The sequence below is a fragment of the Felis catus genome, chromosome A3, assembly GCF_018350175.1.
Source record: "Felis catus isolate Fca126 chromosome A3, F.catus_Fca126_mat1.0, whole genome shotgun sequence".
Lineage (NCBI taxonomy): Eukaryota > Metazoa > Chordata > Mammalia > Carnivora > Felidae > Felis > Felis catus.
The window spans coordinates 69,922,171-69,941,532 of NC_058370.1; the positions used below are offsets into that span (position 1 = coordinate 69,922,171).

General features: G+C 36.2%; 1 protein-coding gene and 1 pseudogene across 26 annotated transcripts in view; both read right to left on the reverse strand.

Moving 5' to 3' along the window:
* The window catches only part of NRXN1 (neurexin 1), a 1,127,382-nt gene that overhangs the window by 946,214 nt on the left and 161,806 nt on the right, over nt 1–19,362 (reverse strand). The window lies entirely within an intron of this gene.
* LOC111559991 lies at nt 5,680–5,768 on the reverse strand (annotated as a pseudogene).

Below are 19,362 nucleotides of genomic sequence, written 5' to 3' on the forward strand. Positions count from 1 at the left end.
GCTGGTTGTTCTCAGTTTTCATTCTGAAGACAGAATGAAAGATAATAAGCTTCAACCATACAGGCTGACACTTACATTGCTGAGAAGTAATTTTTAGAACTACTGGAAAGAACAGTCTGGTGACAAAGTGCTTTTAGACTCAGCTATAGAAGAGGATGTTGAGGAGATTATCACCTTACAAACTAGATAGCTTCTCACCTGGTTAGTACTATTTATGCACACCCCTCCTACCTGAAAAGCAAGAGGAGGTCTGAGGAACCTGCTCAGGCTGTTTGCGGCCCTGTAAATTTATGAATAATTCTTTTACAACAACTTCAGAAAACAGATCTCTCTCTCAACCTGCACATAACTTCTTGTTTTTCTCATTCAGTGTATTCTATCACAGTAACTCTAAGAGGAAAGCTTTCCCATGAGAAAAGGTGAGATAAGGAATAATCTATTCAGAGAAAAAAATAAGATTTATTCTAGGTTTATAACTTTGAGCAAATCTAGAACCAATATATAATCAATGTTTCCCACAAATTTTATATCAAGACAAGTGTGCACAAAGAGAGGTATTTATTTTTAATTTTCTTATCTTAGGCAAGTGTCATAACTTAAAGAATATTTGTGATGCTTATATTATTTACTTTTGTGTTTTCATTCATTTAATTTTTCTTCTGATGGTGTTACCATTCTCTGGTCTTTCAGAGTGGTAATGTACAAGTTATCTTCTGCTTCAATATCACATTCCTGTGTAGGGATCCCTACAGCATGACTAGTTTAGATATTGAAGAGGTTTTGAGTAGTGAATAATTCTCAGAGAACCGACCCACCCCATTCTCACAATAATTGCCACATCCAGTGTACCAGACACAACCGGACACAAATGCCCTGTTATATTGTTATCAAGGGCCAGTCTTCTACAATTACTTTTAGATCAAGTTGGCAAAATCCTTGCACCAGTCTAAATGTTAACACTGAGTTTTACAGTACTGTTTTCTTTTTTTGTTGCATACATATTGAATGAAACGGATAATACTTTATTTGTGTGCTTTGTTGAGAGATGACTTTGATAAATTCGCTTCAGGGTGAGAGTTGAGCCTGTGTGTGTCTGAGTCAGTTTTAAGAAAGAGGAGGAAAGTGAACTTCATACTGGCAGTATCAATTCAGGAGGGAAGGAGGAACTTGGCTGAGGGGGGAGCACTCAGTGGAGAGGTCAGTGAAAAAACCTTTGGCAGTTGCACGACTGGGAAAATATTTTGGTGAACAGCTATGGCTGGCAGTATTTTATATGGGTCGATTTTGGATGTGAAAAATACCCTTCCTTTCCTGTTCTAGAAGATGATCACTGGTGAATTCTATGTGGCTCACTGCCGCTTTTGTGGGAGATTTTGTTTGGAGGGCTTACAGAGAAAAATGAAGAGGCAGTTAACATCTAGGTTTTAGAAGTATATACTCAGAGACTAACCTCTTTGAAAAAGGATACAGGAGGACATCAATTTCTCTGGAGAGTGGTTCATCATTCCCCATTGAGTCTACAATTCTTCAGGGTCTAGGTCAAGGCCTTTTTCTCCAGGAAGCCCTTTCTGATTATCCCCTCCCCAGTAATCTTCCTCCCTTTTGAATTCATACAATTCTTACCACCTGTGGCATTTAATTTAGCATGTAATTCTATTGCCTTTTGGAAAACTTAATACAGATAAATGGAAAATAGAATGGAATGCAGACCAAAGCCTAGGAACCTTATTATTCATTCAACCCAGCACTAGATGATGAGGGTTTACACCACCTGCTGTAACATGATGCAATCTGATGCAAGGATCTTTTTCTGTTATACTTTTACATGTGCTTCTGGGTGCTTTGGTTACAGAGCTAGGTATCAGCATTTTATTGATGGGTAAATGTTTTCTTTTCCTACCACATAAAATGAGCAGGGGAGAGGGGATCAGTGGTGGGGGGAAACTCAGCATGTTTTATCTACATAGAATTTATTTTCAGAATGCATCAAGACAAACTTTGGAGCCAAATGCTTCATTGTTTATGGTTAGATTTCAAAAGGCTGGATGAAATAAGCTCTACATATTCATCAGCAGGCACTGCCAATAAAGATACAAATAAAGCAAATTAATAATTTTTTAAAACTGTCTTCAGAAAATTTCTATGTGGTTTTGATGAACAAAACTCTAACATAAGAAGCAGCACCATTGTCTCAGTGTTTGGGCACAATCATTCTCAAGGACATCTGTGCTGTCTCCTTTTCAAGCTTGGAAGGCTGCTATTGGAATTAAACCCAGACTCCTTTGTTGGGAAAAAAAAGTCTGAATTTTTAGATTTCCATTTAAGTGGAGAAACAGCTTTCTCCACTTAAATGCAAGATGCAATTTATTTTACAGTGTTAAATTAATAGCAGTGATTGGCTTGGAAATAAAAAAAATGTTTTGAATTAAAACACCACATATCTATCAAAAGGCTATATAAAAAAAGCTGTTCTTTGCTAAGGCACACTGTACACTTGCAAACCATGTTATCATAATTCCAGTCATACTATGCAGACTTAACTTTAGCTCAAGCGATTTGACATATGAAAATTCTGAGTTTAAATCAGAAATCAAGATGGTTGAAATTAGGCTTATAAATATGATAGATATTTGCATTAAAAGCTTTCAATATAAAATCGTACCATTTTATCAAGAATAAAACCCATCTGGCAGTCTCAACGCAGCAATGATTTATTTAGTGGCCCAGAAAGTGGCTATCAGTAGATATTCCATTTTTCTCAGATGTAAATATTGAGTGAAGTGTACTTCCTTCTTGATAGGAAGTCCAACTCAGAGATAAACTTTTGATGGACTCATTAATAGCCTGGCCTGTAAATCTTATCTCCACTCAGATCTTAAAGCAAATAGCATTATTCTTTCATTATGCAGAGGCCCTCACCATCCTGTTCTGATGCAGTACTTCAGCCTAATGGCCTAAGAATATTAAAACATGAAGAGAAGAAAGGAAATACATTTTTCTTTTTTCCTTTAACACTCACTTCACATGTGCAATTATTGGCTCTGAAGCCTTTGGTCTCTGCATACAGAATTCATCCATGCTGTCTCTTCCAAAAACACACCAGACCCCTTCACTCTCCAAACCACCAACGCCTTGGCAGGGGCTGGGGCTAATGTAGAGAAGCTAGATTTGGCAAGAGTGGAAAAGGAGAATTTCTAAGTGTCAGCTGAATGCCACAGAACGCTGCAACATCTTGTTCAGCTCAAGTAAGAATTCTTTCTAGGGGCAATGTGGAATACTGAAAACAAGAAAAAATCAGATGATTTTACAGAAAAACAAAATGATTATTCAGAGAAAAAGAAGAGTTGCAAGAAAAAAGAGGAAGCCTTTAACATTTTTTTTTCTTGAGTTGTGAAGGGAAGCGCCTAATAGAAATATACACAGATTGGTTTTTGGGTTCTTTTCTTTCTTTCTCTTTCTCCCTTTCCTTCCTTCCTTCCTTCCTTCCTTCCTTCCTTCCTTCCTTCCTTCCTTCCTTCCTTCCTTCCTCTTGTGTGTGTGTGTGTGAGATAAATGAACAATTTAGAGGGGTGCTGTGGGGAAGGTGTGGACAAAATGATTGTCATTGATAATCAGTGCTGGGCAAAAAAACAAATCATAAGATACACTCAGCTCTCCCTCTGAAGTAACTTGAACCAAGGAGAAACTCTTCAATAATTTCACATTTTTAATATTCAGAATGCTATTTCCTTATAGAAAATAAAAGTTTATGTTGTATCAGATACTTATTTACCAATTAAAGTTAGAACTAAATATTGATGGATAAATATATATCCCCTTATAAACTGTGGACACTAATACAGCAGTCTTTTCCTTATTGGGATTCAGTTCAGCATGGGAAACTGTCCTTGTATTTTGTTTTTTCTAAAGCCCTTAGTATATCACTGTGTGTGTGTGTGTGTGTGTGTGTGTGTCTTTTTTTTTTTTTTTTGACAAAAAAAGATGGAAGAAGACCTATGATTAGGACTTTCAAGCAGTCTACAATTATTTAGTGGTAATCAACAACATGAATACCACTGTACTAAGTTGATTTGATGATAAGAGGAAAACAAATAATGTCCCTGACATAACAAGATGTCAACATCAGGAAAAACAAAACCAAACTGCAAGGCAAGTCACTTATCTTTTTGGTTGTCTATTTGTTTGATTTTTGAGAACCCTATACTCACAACAGCAGCCTAATATTTTAATTCTTGTTATGGAAATCAGAGGCCGAATAGGATTTTAGAGAAGTGGAGATCAGAAAAAGACTTTGTGACTTAAGGTGTGGCCTGAAGAGGTCCCCAAAAGGTGGGAGAATATTTTGTAGAAAAGATACTAAAGACCATTTCTGACCCAGAAAGCAGCACATGAAAAGGCTTAGACCTGGGATCTATGCGGGTATCTGGCCACTTGGGCAGGGGACATTAACCTGCCAAGGTGGGGAGGAGTCAGGAAGCACATGCAACAGAGTCAAGGTGAGGGAGCCTAGAGCGCCAGATAGAGGCATTTATATTGGATGCACAAATTATTCTTTCATTTCACCCTCACTGACCATTCCCTGAGTTCCTTCTCTGGGCCACATCTTGCATAAGACCTGGAGCCCCAGAGTGAGACAGACAGGCGTGACCCAGACCACATGGAATAGAGACTAAGACTAAAGGGCCAAACATGGAATTCCATTCAAGTCAAGTGTTTGCAAATTCTACATGGAGAAGGAAGAGGAGGAAAACATTCTTTATCAAGAAGAATCTGATCTTTGATATCCCTCAATCTTATATGTGCTAAGATATTTTATAAAGGGGTTTATAATATAATAACAGCATGGGAGCTTCGATAATATTTTTTCTTCTAAGACACTCAAAGAAAGTATAATAAGCTAACTTCAAGAAGAATAATCAGGTTTTTCAGATGACCTTTCTAAAATGATTATCAAAAAGACTTCTAGTCTTTATAATGTCTAAGATAAATAATTACACCACTGCAGCAATTTCAGGTCTGGGCTGCTTCCTGAACGCTGCCCCAAATAAAGGTCTACAAAACACTTTCCAAATATGCTAATTAGCTGAGTGGGTTTGTGTGTGTTTCAAACTATATTGAGTTTTAGTGCCAATCTGCTTCAGAGTCAGCTGAGGGAATAAAAGCACAGCTTGATTCGAGGTTAGCAGAGTGAAGGACAAGAGCATTTTGTTCCCTTTCATACCCCATAGCTTCACTGTGTATCTTTGCGCTACTCTCTAAAGATTAGGCTCTAAGTGGCCACACTTTTTGAGACTTTAACACAAAAGCTTCTGACATCTCTCCTAAAAATATCCGAAAACAATTTGATGTGTTCTTAAAACTAAAGCATGGAACTACATTTTCCTTCTCCTAGCCCTTCCCAGCCTATTATGGTGATTTCCAAATGAATAGCATTGGGCTGATTGCTTATCAGGCTGGATAATGGCCTAATTTATTATAGAAACCCTAGTCAGACAGAAAAAAATGGCAAAATCCCGCTGATTTATCAAATCTTTTTGAGACATAGGGTCCATGTGCAATAAAAATCTGCTAGAACATGGTGAGCCTATGAGATGGGAGATTTTTGTCTCATTACCACCAGCATTTAAAAATAGGGCACCTCCTCAGGTTGAAATGTCAAGCCTCAGACTGCTGTGCGTAGATGGGTGTGCAGGACACCTAAATAAGTCTTAATAGTGTGCAAACATCAGATACTACACTTGATCTTAGCCAAAAGGCCGAGAAGTGATAGTGTGCAAACATCACGATTAGTGTTTCTGGGGTCTCTGCTGTGCACAAGTGTCCACCTGTCTTATTCAACTTAAACATAAAAAGCCATTGGTCCTTTTGGGCACAAAAGGTAAGACATACAAAGGACCTCAGAATATTTTCCTTTCACTGGGTATTTGGATCCATGCATTCAATCATTCCTTATTAAGAAGTATTTATTAAACCTCCAGGTACTGTGCTAAGTGAACAAAATAGCAGTGAACAAAAACAAATGTCTCTGGCCAGGATGAAATTTTAAAAACCTGGGTGGGTCAAATAAAAACATGAACATCAACCTGATTTCAAGCTCCGTGAAGTAGGGGACTGTCATTAATATTTTCATTCTCCAGTAGAGTAGCAGAATGACATAAATAATAGAGACAATATATATGAAGAAAATAGAAGTTTTCACAAAAAGAACATAAAGATTAGTTTTAAAGTAGTAATAATAATTACTATCACTTATCAAAAGTACACTATCTGCCTAGCACTAATTGCTCAAAAAAATCTTTTGAAATGAAATGATAGGTGACACTCAGGAAAATCTCCTACATAGCATTTGCAGATCCTCTAATACTGCCAAGTAACAATATTCACTTCTCAGGGCAAAATGATGAGATTAACAGACTACCTATTGATCTTACTGAAGGCATGCCAAGACCTCTGGTCCTCTTCCAAATACCCACCTATGTCAAGGGAGGAGAATGTGCAGCATCTGAAAGACCTTTGAAAGTTGGTTTCTGATGAGTGCACTATGTCGAAAACACTGGTTTTCATTTTTTTAAGTTTTTTTTTCATGTTTGAGAGAGAGAGAGAGAGAGAGAGAGAGAGAGAGAGAGAGAAACAGAGCATGAGTGGGGAGGGGCAGAGAGAGAGGGAGACATAGAAGCTGAAATAGGCTCCAGGCTCTGAGCTGTCAGCACAGAGCCCGATGCAGGGCTTGAACTGAAACCGTGAGTTCATGAGTTGACCCGAAGTTGGATGCTTAACCAACTGAACCACCCAAGCACCCCTGGTTTTCAAATTTTTAGTCAGACTAGAAGCACCTGGAGGGACTGTTATAACACAAATTCCAAGGCCATGGCTCTGTACTTTCGGATTCAGCAAGTCCTAGGTGGGGCCAGAAATTTAAATTTCTAACAAGTTCACAGGTAGGTTGATCAAGCTACTTGCTCTACTGACTTGCTTTGTCAACCACCTAATTGGGGAAAGCCTGTCTCTAAGAATGTATGCTTTCTAGTTCTTCTGAAGTGGGGTGGGTGAAGGGAGATGAACATGACGATTAGGGAAACTGGCCCTTTATTCTTCCAGAAAAAATAAAAGAAAGAAAACTACAGATAAAATATTAAGGCCACTAATTTAATCTTTGAAAGAAAAATAAAAGGCGTGGAAAAATTATCCTCCACATCCTATCTCTTGCTTGCACTTACAGAACCTGGCTAAAAGCTGCAGGCAAAGCTGTCTGCAGCTCACCGCCATCCCAGAGAGAGCAACTGTAGGTTAGGACTCAGGGACAGGTGGAACCACAGAAGACAGCTAGGAGCCCCACAAAGAATGTTCAGGTGTTATCTGCCAAAGTGATTATTAGGGGATATAGGGAAAGAAAGCCCTTTGACTGATCTTGGTTTCTCATTATCCTGCAATTTCTATTTCATTTCTAGAGAATAAAAGTATCGTCTTATCTAAAGATGAGAAGGACGGGGCACCTGGGTGGCTCAGTCGGTAAAGCAGCCAACTTCAGCTCCGGTCATGATCTTGCGGTCTGTGAGTTTGAGCCCCGTGTTGGGCTCTGTGCTGACAGCTCAGAGCCTGGAGCCTGTTTCAGATTCTGTGTCTCCCTCTCTCTCTGACCCTCCCCCGTTCATGTTCTGTCTCTCTCTGTCTCAAAAATAAATAAATGTTAAAAAAAAAATAAAGATGATAAAGACACCCAAATTCTGAAACATCCTAAGATTAGTAGGTTTTTTCAATCATCTCAGTTTTACAAATTAGGGATCTGAAGCTCAGAGAGGTTATGCAGCACCACCATGGTCACAAAACAAGGAAGCAAAGAGTCTGGATTCGATCCACATCTATGTAGCTCCAGAGACCATACATCTATCCATTGTATTATTCTATCACTGCCCACACTATGTAGCCTCAATTTTTTTTAACGTTATAAAACTCTTATCAGGTACATACTATGTGTCAGGTACTGATATTTATGTTAGCTCATTTAAAAAAATCCTGAGAAAGAGGTATCATATAATCCCAAGTTTATAGATTTTAAAAACTGAGGATTAAATAACTTGTCAGACTTTGCAGAACCAGTGGCAGGAAAAATGAACTCAGCATCTTTAGCTTCCTTCTTTCCTAATACCAGTCACCTTTCACCATTCCTTCAAATTGGTCTGTCTCTCGCTTCTTATTTCTAATTATGTTTCCATGAAATTAGGTCCTCAGAATCAAATTTAATATGTAAATGAAATATCTAAGAACATAAGATATCTACTGTTGAATACCAATTATTATAGAAAGGTAAGAAGAATTCCACCACATTGAAACTGTGGCTAATGGCTGCATTAAGGATGATGTATATCTATATTAGAGTTTCAGTTAATGTGAAATAAAATGTATCCTTACCTTTTTTTCCACTTTCAAAATGAAATGAACCTGAATAAATTATTATGAATTGTATACTTTCCAATGACAGTTTTTTTTTTTGCAGTTAAACTGATTGATTAAATGTTATCATCTGATGAAGAAAAAATTTTCTTGAGATAACTGACCAGGCAACGGAGTTAAAATTTTCTAAGAAAACCAAGTCATCCACTCTGACACAAGATGAATTGTTTTAAGCTAAAGGTCATTTTCTTGCAGTATACATGGCTATCATTACTGATGTGTAATGGGGGTTTTCAAGCTATGTATTCTTCCCTAACATCATTTAACAGCATGAGTAATATATTTATAGTTCTCATGTCTCCTTAAGGGCAAATGTAATGCCAGGACAGGTAGAGAAATGAATAACAGTGGTTAACAATGGAATGGTTAGAGTTAAAACAAACAAAACTGGGTCATTACTGGAATATAGGGAACTAGGAGAGAGGGCAATTCACATACTTTAGAAAATTCCAAACAGCTACAAATGCACTGGCTCTACAAACAAACAAAAAGAGCAAAACAAACAAACAAAACCACAATTCTTTCCTTCCTTAAAGTCCAACAGGATAAAGAAAGATCTCTATGGCACTATTACTAGTAACTGATAATGTAGTGCAAAGTACTGCCTTTTGTATAATACTTTTTTGCAAGCTATTTGTTTGCATCTGTCTTTGGAGGGTAACTGAAAGGAACCACCTTTAAAATGTTTTATTTCAGTCAGAAAATTCATTTATCTAGTTTTCCAAGGAAGTCCACTCTGAGCTCTGAGTTTCAGAAGCATATTCAACTTTGCTTTGGCATCTCTTCAGCATACTACTGCAAACAGAAACAGAGTGATTACTTACCTAAACACATCTGTCCAGGGGGCCTCCTCCTGACTCCTCAGCAGTGTCTGGGTTCTGACTGGTCAAAGCACTGAGTCCTAGATGTTTACTGCCCCTATTAAGACCTGTACTTGGGAGTTCTTGAGACTCTGTTTTAAACACCTGCTTAGATGGCTCACTAAAATCAACAGGGGGGGTTTACTTTCTCACTGACATTGTGCAAATGTTTGTTCACTGAGGGGAAATGGCTGAGAGGGACAGACGGAGAGCTGTGAAGAAATTAAAGGACCTTTAATGGATTAAAAACAAAAAGCCATTCTGCTCTCCAGGGTGCACATTTATTTAGCTAGATTTGCTTAAAAGTATTCTCAAGTTTCCAAATTCAGTAGCCCAGAATGACTTTAAATCGTTTTTTTTTTTTTCTGGTCTGTTGGTGAGATATGCCTTTGTATGATTATTTTAATGATGATTATCTATATGGTAATTGCAATGTAAAGCTAATATATAAGTATGGCAGAACATGTGAATGAATTATACAAGTCAAATGTCTCCAGAGTATTTTGAAAAAGCACTTTGGCTACATTTTTAAGTCTAAACACTCCTACAGACATAAGAGTTATTACTCTTTGGCAAGATTCATAAGAATGGGTAAAGTTAAAAAGAATGACTTTCTGATAGACTTCTGACAGCGATTAATTTTACAAGGGACACATTTATATCCTAAATCCCCCCAAAACACTTTTTAACTACATAACAAGATGCACTTTTTAAAGACAAATACTTCCACTAAAATTTATAATGATCTGAACTGTAGAAGAAATACAATTAAATTGCTTCTTTACAATTCCTTTTTACCAGGTAATTTAATTGCATTTTCCCCAAACCATGAATAATTTTCAGTTATTGTTCAGGTTTAACAAGAATTACAGAAACAGAGTCTTAAAAGTTCTAGTTAAAAGGGTATTATCAGAGTTTATTGTTGAGGAATTACAATTGTTATAGACCAATGATAATATTTATGTTCTTTTTTCATACTTGGTTCTACAAATGCAAGCCAGAAATTAGGGAAGATTCATTGACAACGTTTTACTTCCATTGTGGCAACAATTTTCCTTTCCTGGTGGTCGGCTGAGGAAACAGTGGTTTATCTCATCCCCATTCCTCAGTATATACTTTTGCCCAAAGAATTCAAAGTGTAGCCATAAAAGCAAGGGAAAGAACTAAAAAAGGAATTAAAAAACCCTTTATCATCTTTGATAAAAAAAAATACTTCCTAAATACCGATTCGGGAAACCCATTTCTAAGGCAAAAGGATGTAGTCCAAACATGTAAAATAACTTAATATTCAACAATGTAGAAATTCCTTCATAGTCAGAGTCCAGTCTTCTTTTTTTTTTTTTTTTTTTCAACGTTTTATTTATTTTTGGGACAGAGAGAGACAGAGCATGAACGGGGGAGGGGCAGAGAGAGAGGGAGACACAGAATCGGAAACAGGCTCCTGTCTTTGAGCCATCAGCCCAGAGCCCGACGCGGGGCTCGAACTCCCGGACCGCGAGATCGTGACCTGGCTGAAGTCGGACGCTTAACCGACTGCGCCACCCAGGCGCCCCGAGTCCAGTCTTCTTTAGGCTCACACAAAACTATATCACATCACCTTTCCGTTTTAAATTGACAAGATATTATACTTTTCCTAGTGACATGTGATAAACTTCTTGCTATGGAAGAACTCTTCAAGTTTAATAATAAAAATCAATAGTCTCAAAGAATTTAGATGAGCCATCAGTCCTTTCTTTTGGGAAAACAAAAATTAATTTATTCTAATGATCTTCTTTGAGGTTAAAGGGCTGAAGTGATGGAGAACTATTAGGCAATATCTTCGGGATGACAGAATTACTATGGTTACCACCACAACCACCACCACAACCACCATGATTATTTTAATTTTCTTTTTTTAAATTTTGCTAAAAACAGTTTGGGAGAAAATGCTATCAGTTAAGGTATACTGATTTAAAAGCAAAACAGAAAATAAAATCAGCTAATCAAATAAATATTAATGTAAATTACTTTGAGGAGAGAGGAAGGTTAATTCCACATATAAGAACTAATATTCAAGTTAAAAATTCAAGTTAAATCCACTTTTAAAGGACTCTGACATAGCACCCTGACCAGTTTTGGAAGTTTAATTAGTGATGTAATTACATCTACAACTACTGATGACACAGACTAGAAATTCTATATTAATGAATTATAATAAAATGTACTTTAATTAGTTAATTTATCTAATTAAAAGGTCCTTATGTCACTAGAGTCTGAATTCCATAAGTTCAGGAACAATGCATCATACCCCTCATGTCCACGAAAACCCAAACATTCTTTTTAAAAAAATTTTTTTTTCAACGTTTACTTATTTTTGGGACAGAGAGAGACAGAGCATGAACGGGGGAGGGGCAGAGAGAGAGGGAGACACAGAATCAGAAACAGGCTCCAGGCTCCGAGCCATCAGCCCAGAGCCTGACGCAGGGCTCGAACTCACGGACCGCGAGATCATGACCTGGCTGAAGTTGGATGCTTAACCGACTGCGCCACCCAGGCGCCCCAAAAACCCAAACATTCTTAGCCCTTTTAGGAACTCAACATGTGTGAATTGATTTGAAATTTCTACTTAATTGACAACATAAAGCGTTAAAGCTGAAGGAAACATTTTAATAAATTAATTAAATACATTATTCATTAGTTTAATAAACAATTCTGAGCACCACTCTGGGCTAGATACTATGATAAGTTTTGGGAATTCAAAAGTGAGTAAGACATTTAAAAGTTCTTTGGCTTTTAAAATAATTTCCAAAAACTGATTGTAATTTCTATGTAATTCTAGGTACTTAAAATGATACTGTGATTGGATCTTTAAATATTATAAAAATTTTACTCAGAGGGGTGCCTGGGTGCCTCAGTATGGTAAGCATCTGACTTCTGATTTTGGCTGAGGTCATGATCTCATGGTTTGTGGGTTGGAGCTCCACAATGGGCTCCATGCTGACAGTGCAGAGCCTGCTTGGGATTCTCTCTCCCTCCCTCTCTCTCTCTCTGTCCCTCCTCCACTCATATGCCCTCTCTCAAAATAAACAAACTTAAAGTTAAAAAAAAAATTACTGATGCATCCAATAACATTTTCAGGGAAATAACTCAGCAAAATATGTGCTGGCATATCAAATCTGTGTGAAGTTTGGGGATAGATAATATAGAAGAAATGAATAGTCATTACTCTCTAAATTCCCAAATTTCCTAGTATAGTAAATATTCATTTACAGTGGATCCAAGTAACCTTAAGCTTTGTCTTTTAAACTCCACCTACCCAAGCTCCACCTACTCAGCTTTGACTTCCCCATTCTACCACAACTTCCATACTGAATAGAGTTCATTCAGCCACTGAGTCTCATTTTGTAGATAAACATTCATATGGGTTTCTTATTTAGTCCTAATTACTGCTCTGCATTTACAACTTACTATGCTTTTGCATACATCTCTCAGTGTAGGCTTTTCTTGTCTCTGTCTCCAAAAGTCAACTTCCTATTAGCATACTTTGGGCCATGTAACCCGTCTTCTAGCCTAGCATCCTCTTTTCCCCTTCTCTCCAATAATTGGAATCCCACTTGGATACTGAAGATGTTTTCTCCTTTCTCTGAGCTTCAAGGAGAAGCTCTCCACCAGTCCTCCATTTCACTCATCACATCTTACACAGGACCATTTGTAATCTGTATCTGTATACTTCACTTAGTCACCAATACTGCAAACTATCTGTGGGTAATACCTATGCCTTGGACCTTTGTAGATCATCCCTAGAAGTTAGTACACTGATGTGGATAAAGTCAATTTATTTTGTTGAATGATGTGTTAATGGTAACTTGGGGGCAGGGTATAATTTTAAAGTGTATTCTGAACATACACACATTGTAAATATAGTGTTAGTCATATTTTATTGAAAAATTTTAACTCTTCAAAATTAAACATTTATTAGCAGTATATAGGATAAATGCCCAGTAATTAGAAAGGTCTATTCATTAGGGCTTTCCTTTTCTAATTATTCTGAAACATATCCAGAAATATACTGAAATTATCTCAGGTATATATGCTTGGTTTAATTCTAAACAGGAGTGTTCTCCTTTTTCTGACCTAATTTTTATATGTTATCAATTCATCATTTAAGATGAGTTGATCTTGTAAGTTTGAAATTTTGCAAAACAGGAAGTTTTTTTAAAGTCCCAAACTGTCTTATTTATTTATAATTTGACTTCCTTTTAACTTAATTTGGATATGCAGGCTTTAAAATGGTCTTACATGGTCCAGAATTACACAAAGTTCTAAAATACAGCAGTATCCTTTTAAGCAGGACTTTATAAATATGAATAATAAATTATGCTGAATAAATGAAATTATCATTAATTCAGTTTGTGAGAAATATGTAGGTATATGTCACATTGTTAGATATGGGTGTGCCTAAGGACATCTCTGATATAATTCTAATTTCATATTTATTTAAATTGTCTTTATCTTTTCCATAAAGGACTGGGAGAAAGGAAAAAAAATTAACATGTACAGAGTCTTTAAAAACATATGGGGGAGCTTTAAAATTCTCAGGAGGGATGGTGCAAAATAATTTCCAAGTACAAGGATTTCCTCAGTTTGAACAGAGATGTCACACTCAATTCCTTTATTCACCCATTAATCCAAATATATTAAACACTCATTACATTCCACACATAAGGAATTATACTATTGTTAAAAAGCTCTTTGTATATAATGTTCTAGTTCAGTAAGGAACTCCACTTTTATTTCTAATAGGCCTACAGCATGCTTATGTTTTTTTAATAAAAGAAACTCATTTGCAGTATAGAGAATTTTAAAATTTTAGAAAAAGTGTTAAAAAAATCTCATAACCACTACTCAGAGATACCTACCCTTAACTTTTTCACACATTTCCTAACTTTTTCTCTGATGTGTTTATGTGTCACATAAATGGGTTATTCTTCTCTGTGACATTTTTATATTTCTTCTCTACAAGGAGTCTTTTATTCAAGGAATAGTCTCTACTTCATAGAATGCTTTCCACTTAGTGGGAGAGATAGAGATGAGGCCAGAAGATTAGCTAAAATAAAATGAGACTGTATGCAGTATAATGCACATATACAGAAAGATCCGTCCATCAGTCTGGGGAAGCAAACACAAATGCTTGAGCTGAAGGTTGAGGAGTGTGCCAAGAGATCTCTGATGGGGATAGGGGATAAGAAAGAAAGTTGTTGGACTGGATACCTTGGATCTAATGGATACGTTAGAGTTGCTACAGAACTACCAGTAGAATGGTAGAGTACTTCTGGAGCCTAAGGGACAAAGCAGAGGGTGTTACAGCTATGTCTTGCTAAGTAGCTAAATCTTTTGTCTAGGCTGGTGCACAAGAAAAAAAAATTACAGTTAATAAGAAAGAAAATATAACACTCTCATTGCTGATACCCTTAAAAATCCCCCTCTTTATCCACTCCAATGCCCAATATGAGTCCCTTCCAACCTCTACTTTAAGTCCCCAATGCCATAGGGCTAGAGAATATACTATCAGAAGCTTTAAACACTGTAGATAAATGTTTTATCTACAGTGAAACCTTGACAACGTTAAGATCTAGTGCTAGATGCTCAGTATAATCAGGGTCTTGATGATGATAATAATAATAATAACAGTAATATCATCTAACTCTTAAGGTTGTTATAAGGGTCAAATATGGTAACGTTTGTTAAGTGCTAAGAATGGTGCTTGGCACGTAATAACACTATATACGTTGTTGTTAAAGTCAATATCCCCAAAGCATCAGGGGGAAAATGTTAAATAAATATAAACATACAAGCAAACAACAACAACATAGTAACTAAAATTCCTGCTATAGAACACAATCCATGTGTTTTGAGGTAATTGCCAATTCATTACACAGTTATTTCTAAATGACTTCAAATCATAAGACGTATCAATCTAATACTATTTCTATGGATGAATTAAAAAGGTAAAGCATCCAAGTTGATTATAATTAAACTCATTTCAGGTCTGATAATTTTGGCAGTTTTAGAGTAGGAAAATACAGAGGTTCTGAGTCATTTATGAAATGAAGGGGTCTGTGCTTTGAATTGCCATAGCCTCATTTTAAAGAACTTGTAGAAATGCTCAGAAATATTTGCATTCTAGAATATTTTTGGCATTATATAAAAGATGCTTAATAAACTGCAAAAGATTGAGTAATTTTTCAAAACACCCAGACTGCAGCTGTTAGGTCATTCTTATTCCAGATATTCTATATTGTACATGGAAGAAAAACCCCACAAGTATTTTTCTGTATTTATAGCTGAAGGCTGGTCACTGGAAATTTATGACACTCTGCAAAAAACAATGCTGACCTTGCAAGTGCCTCCAAGAAGAGAGTAGATTCAGAATCCATTGAATGAAATCAACTTAACTCCAGCCTACCCCACCGGTTTGTGACCTAATTTTTAAAAAATTCCTTAATTCAATATATAATAAAGCTCCCTGAGGGCAAACAATCTGCCTCTTGTATGTTTTTCTGGAGCCCAACATAGTATTTTGGCACATTACACATGCTTAATAAGTATTTGTTAAGTTAGTTAAAAATAAACACAACCAATAGCATCAACAAAGCCTGTTTTGTATTAGAGCATCAGATGTTTTACAAAGAAATCTTAGCTCAGATGTCATCCTTATTTCTGACTTTCATTTATTCAATATTTCTACAAAATTTCTAAGAAATAGGTAATTCTACTTATTTTTTTTCCTAGGACAGAACCTTAAGCAGTTTAAACTAAACATCAAAATAAACACGTATCATGATATGAATTCCATGTCACATGATTTGTACACAGTAGTTACAATTCTCACAAGCATTCTGCAAAATGGATATTTTCCATCCCTATTTTATAGATGAGGACACTGAGGCACCAAGTGCACATAGTTCACATAGGGAAAAAGGGACAGTTTTAGGATTCTGTTATTCTACTTTTTAAAAATGTTTTTGTTTTATTTTTGAGACAGAGAAAGAGCATGAGTAGGGGAGGGGCAGAGAGAGAGGGAGACACAGAATGTGAAGCAGGCTCCAGGCTCTGAGCTGTCAGCACAGAGCCCAATGTGGGTGTTGAACTCATGAACCTTGAGATCATGACCTGAGCCGACGTCGGATGCTTAACTGACTGAGCCACCCAGGTGCCCCTGTTCTTCTATATTAGCTTTGAAATCATCTTACTGCTTAGGATCTTGCCTTGAGAATATATTTTGATAAAATGTGGTATAAATGAATCCTAAAATAAATGTTATATCCCCACCCCAAATGAGAAGGTGCTAATAAAGTATTTTATTCCTTTATTTTTTCTAGTAAGAGATCATCTCTCTCTTATTTCCACAGAAGGATGCTTAGCAAAAGAAAAAAAAAATCCTTAATACCATCAATGGAAAGAAAATGAATCCCAATCAGTTCCCTGTGGGGCCCTTCCTTGACAGGAACGGACACTCTGACCACTAACACATTGCTACCATTTTGATTTCTTGAGTCCGTTAAGCAGCACAAGAATCCTTTACATTTTCAAATACTATGTTGAGAAGTGGGAATCTGTGAGCACTAAGGAGGTGTCTGTCAAATGCATGTTAGAAATGCATATATCTGTAAGAAAATTATCAAATGGATGGAGTTAAATATTGAAATTGGTAGGACCCCAAATATAAAGTATGTTAAAAAGCCTTGTCAGCTGTTCATACCAAAAAAAGGGGGTATTGTAGATTAGTATATATAAAATATTTTTTATACTAGCACATTTTGTACCCAGCAGTTTTCTTTTAACTAGAAAATCCTCTAGTAATACCAATCCCTTCACCAAGACAAACTTTCTTAAGTCTCTTCAGTGTTGTTAATTTCTTGTTATGTGGAGCAGATTTCCTTGGCATTACTATACAAAATTTTGAATTAAATAGAACTAGGCTATCCCCAAAACTTAGTATATCTGGAAATGCTAAAGTTCTATTAATGTAATCTCCTTAAAAATGAGATATTCTGTGAAAAAGCTGACTTAGCATATGATAGTTCCTCAATAAATGTTAATAATTATTGTTGTTATTGCATTATTATTATTATTATTATGTCCACATAATCAAATCCCCATGCTAAAATTCAGCATCATTCTTCCAGTGCTTTCCTCTTTATAACTTTCAAGTTTGCTGTTGGGAAATAAGAATCATACTTTATCCCTATCAATTACATTACATCTTTAAAACTAAGTTGCTCAATACTGATTTTGATTTTACTTTTTCCCAGTCACTTTGTACTGTGGGATTCTGGTAAAGGTTAGCATGGGACCAACAGAACCAATAGAACCAACAGAACCAACAGCTCGATAGCTAGGGACAAAAACCCCAGGAATTAGGATTCTGAATTGGCTGATGGTTAAACTAACCTAATGGGTGGTGGAAGCAAATAACAGGTCAGTTAATTTTTCTACTTCAGTCAAATTTTATTTCATGTTCATAGAATTATTCAATAATAGCCCAAAGTTGAAAAGATGACAGAGTTTGCAAATTTAGCACCAACTGCAGCTAGACCCAGCCCAATGTAGAGTCCCAAAGAATTCAAATTCTAAGCAGAAGGCCTTGCAAGTGGATAGAAGCTTATAATTCTGTGTTGTTATTTAGATAGTCTAATGTCAGCCTGACTCCTTAAAGGTTGTGTGTATTTGCAGGAATAGAACAGAACTAGTAAAACTAACTCCTTTTCCTGCCCTTCTTGGATTGCAATTATTCAGTGGGAAGGCCTGATCCCAAATAAAGATCCCACAGTTAAAAATGTTGAAATGTAGAAGTGTGTGTGTGTGTGTGTGTGTGTGTGTGTGTGTATACACACACACACACACACACATATATATATACACACACACTTTTTTTTTGGGTGACTGTAAAACTCAGCTTAGCCTTAAAATAAATGAAAACAAGTTTTTTTCTATTTGATGAAAATTTGGCAAAGATTTTTTTTTCCTTAAAGCACTTCCAAAAGTGTGTGACTTTATTATAATAATTAAAAATTCTACTCAGAAAGTCACAAAAAAATACTATGGTCCAGTGATGGGAACTACTATTTCCAATATTTTTATATACTTTAACCAAATGCTTTACAACTAAAATTCAATTAAACACAACAAATACTTTTTAATATCTACTATATATCAAGCACTGTAGTAAACATGAGGAAAACCAAACAGATAACGCTCATGCCTGCTATAAGTACAGAAATATTCACCTTTTGGTTTTCTTTGATATTTCTTTGGATATGTTAAATTCACATTATAATACCAATATTTGTTCATGAGTTCCCCATTCCTTTTAAAATCTTCTTGTCACAAAACTTAAAGTAAGTATCTACAATTTTAATGAGATAAAATATGCCAGTTTATCACAACTGATATATTTCCAAAAATCGCCCGCCATCTCAACATTTGCCTACCATTCGGCTTTCATATGTCCAAGCAGTAACATGGTGGAAGAGACAGACATTGACTTTTTATGTGCTTAGGAGGCAATTAAGCTTATTCAATGAATCCAAGGTATTAGTGTGGTGAATGAGTCCTAAGGAGTATATGTGATGTGCATTTAAAACAAATGTGATTCTTTTATTGGCCAAAGAGTGTTACTGGTTAAATACCGTAATACTTTTTTTTAAAAGATTATTTATTTTGAGAGAGAGAGGAGTAGAGAGGGAGTGAGAATTCCAAGCAGGTTCTGCATTGTCAGGGCAAAACCCAACGCGGGGCTTGATCCCACGAACGATATCATGACCTGAGCCCAAACCAAGAGTCGGATGCTCAACCGACTGAGCCACCCAGGCGTCTCTGTTATACTTTTGATAGATTTATTTACTTCCCCTTTTCTCCCTCCACACATCCACAATAGTAATTTTCACATTTTGTTTTTACTGAAGTATTCAGATTTCAGTTTATCTAATTTGTCTCTCTTTTCCCATTAGAACTTAACACACTCATCTGCAGGATAGTGTCCTTGTTGACTGTTGTCTTGCTTGATTTA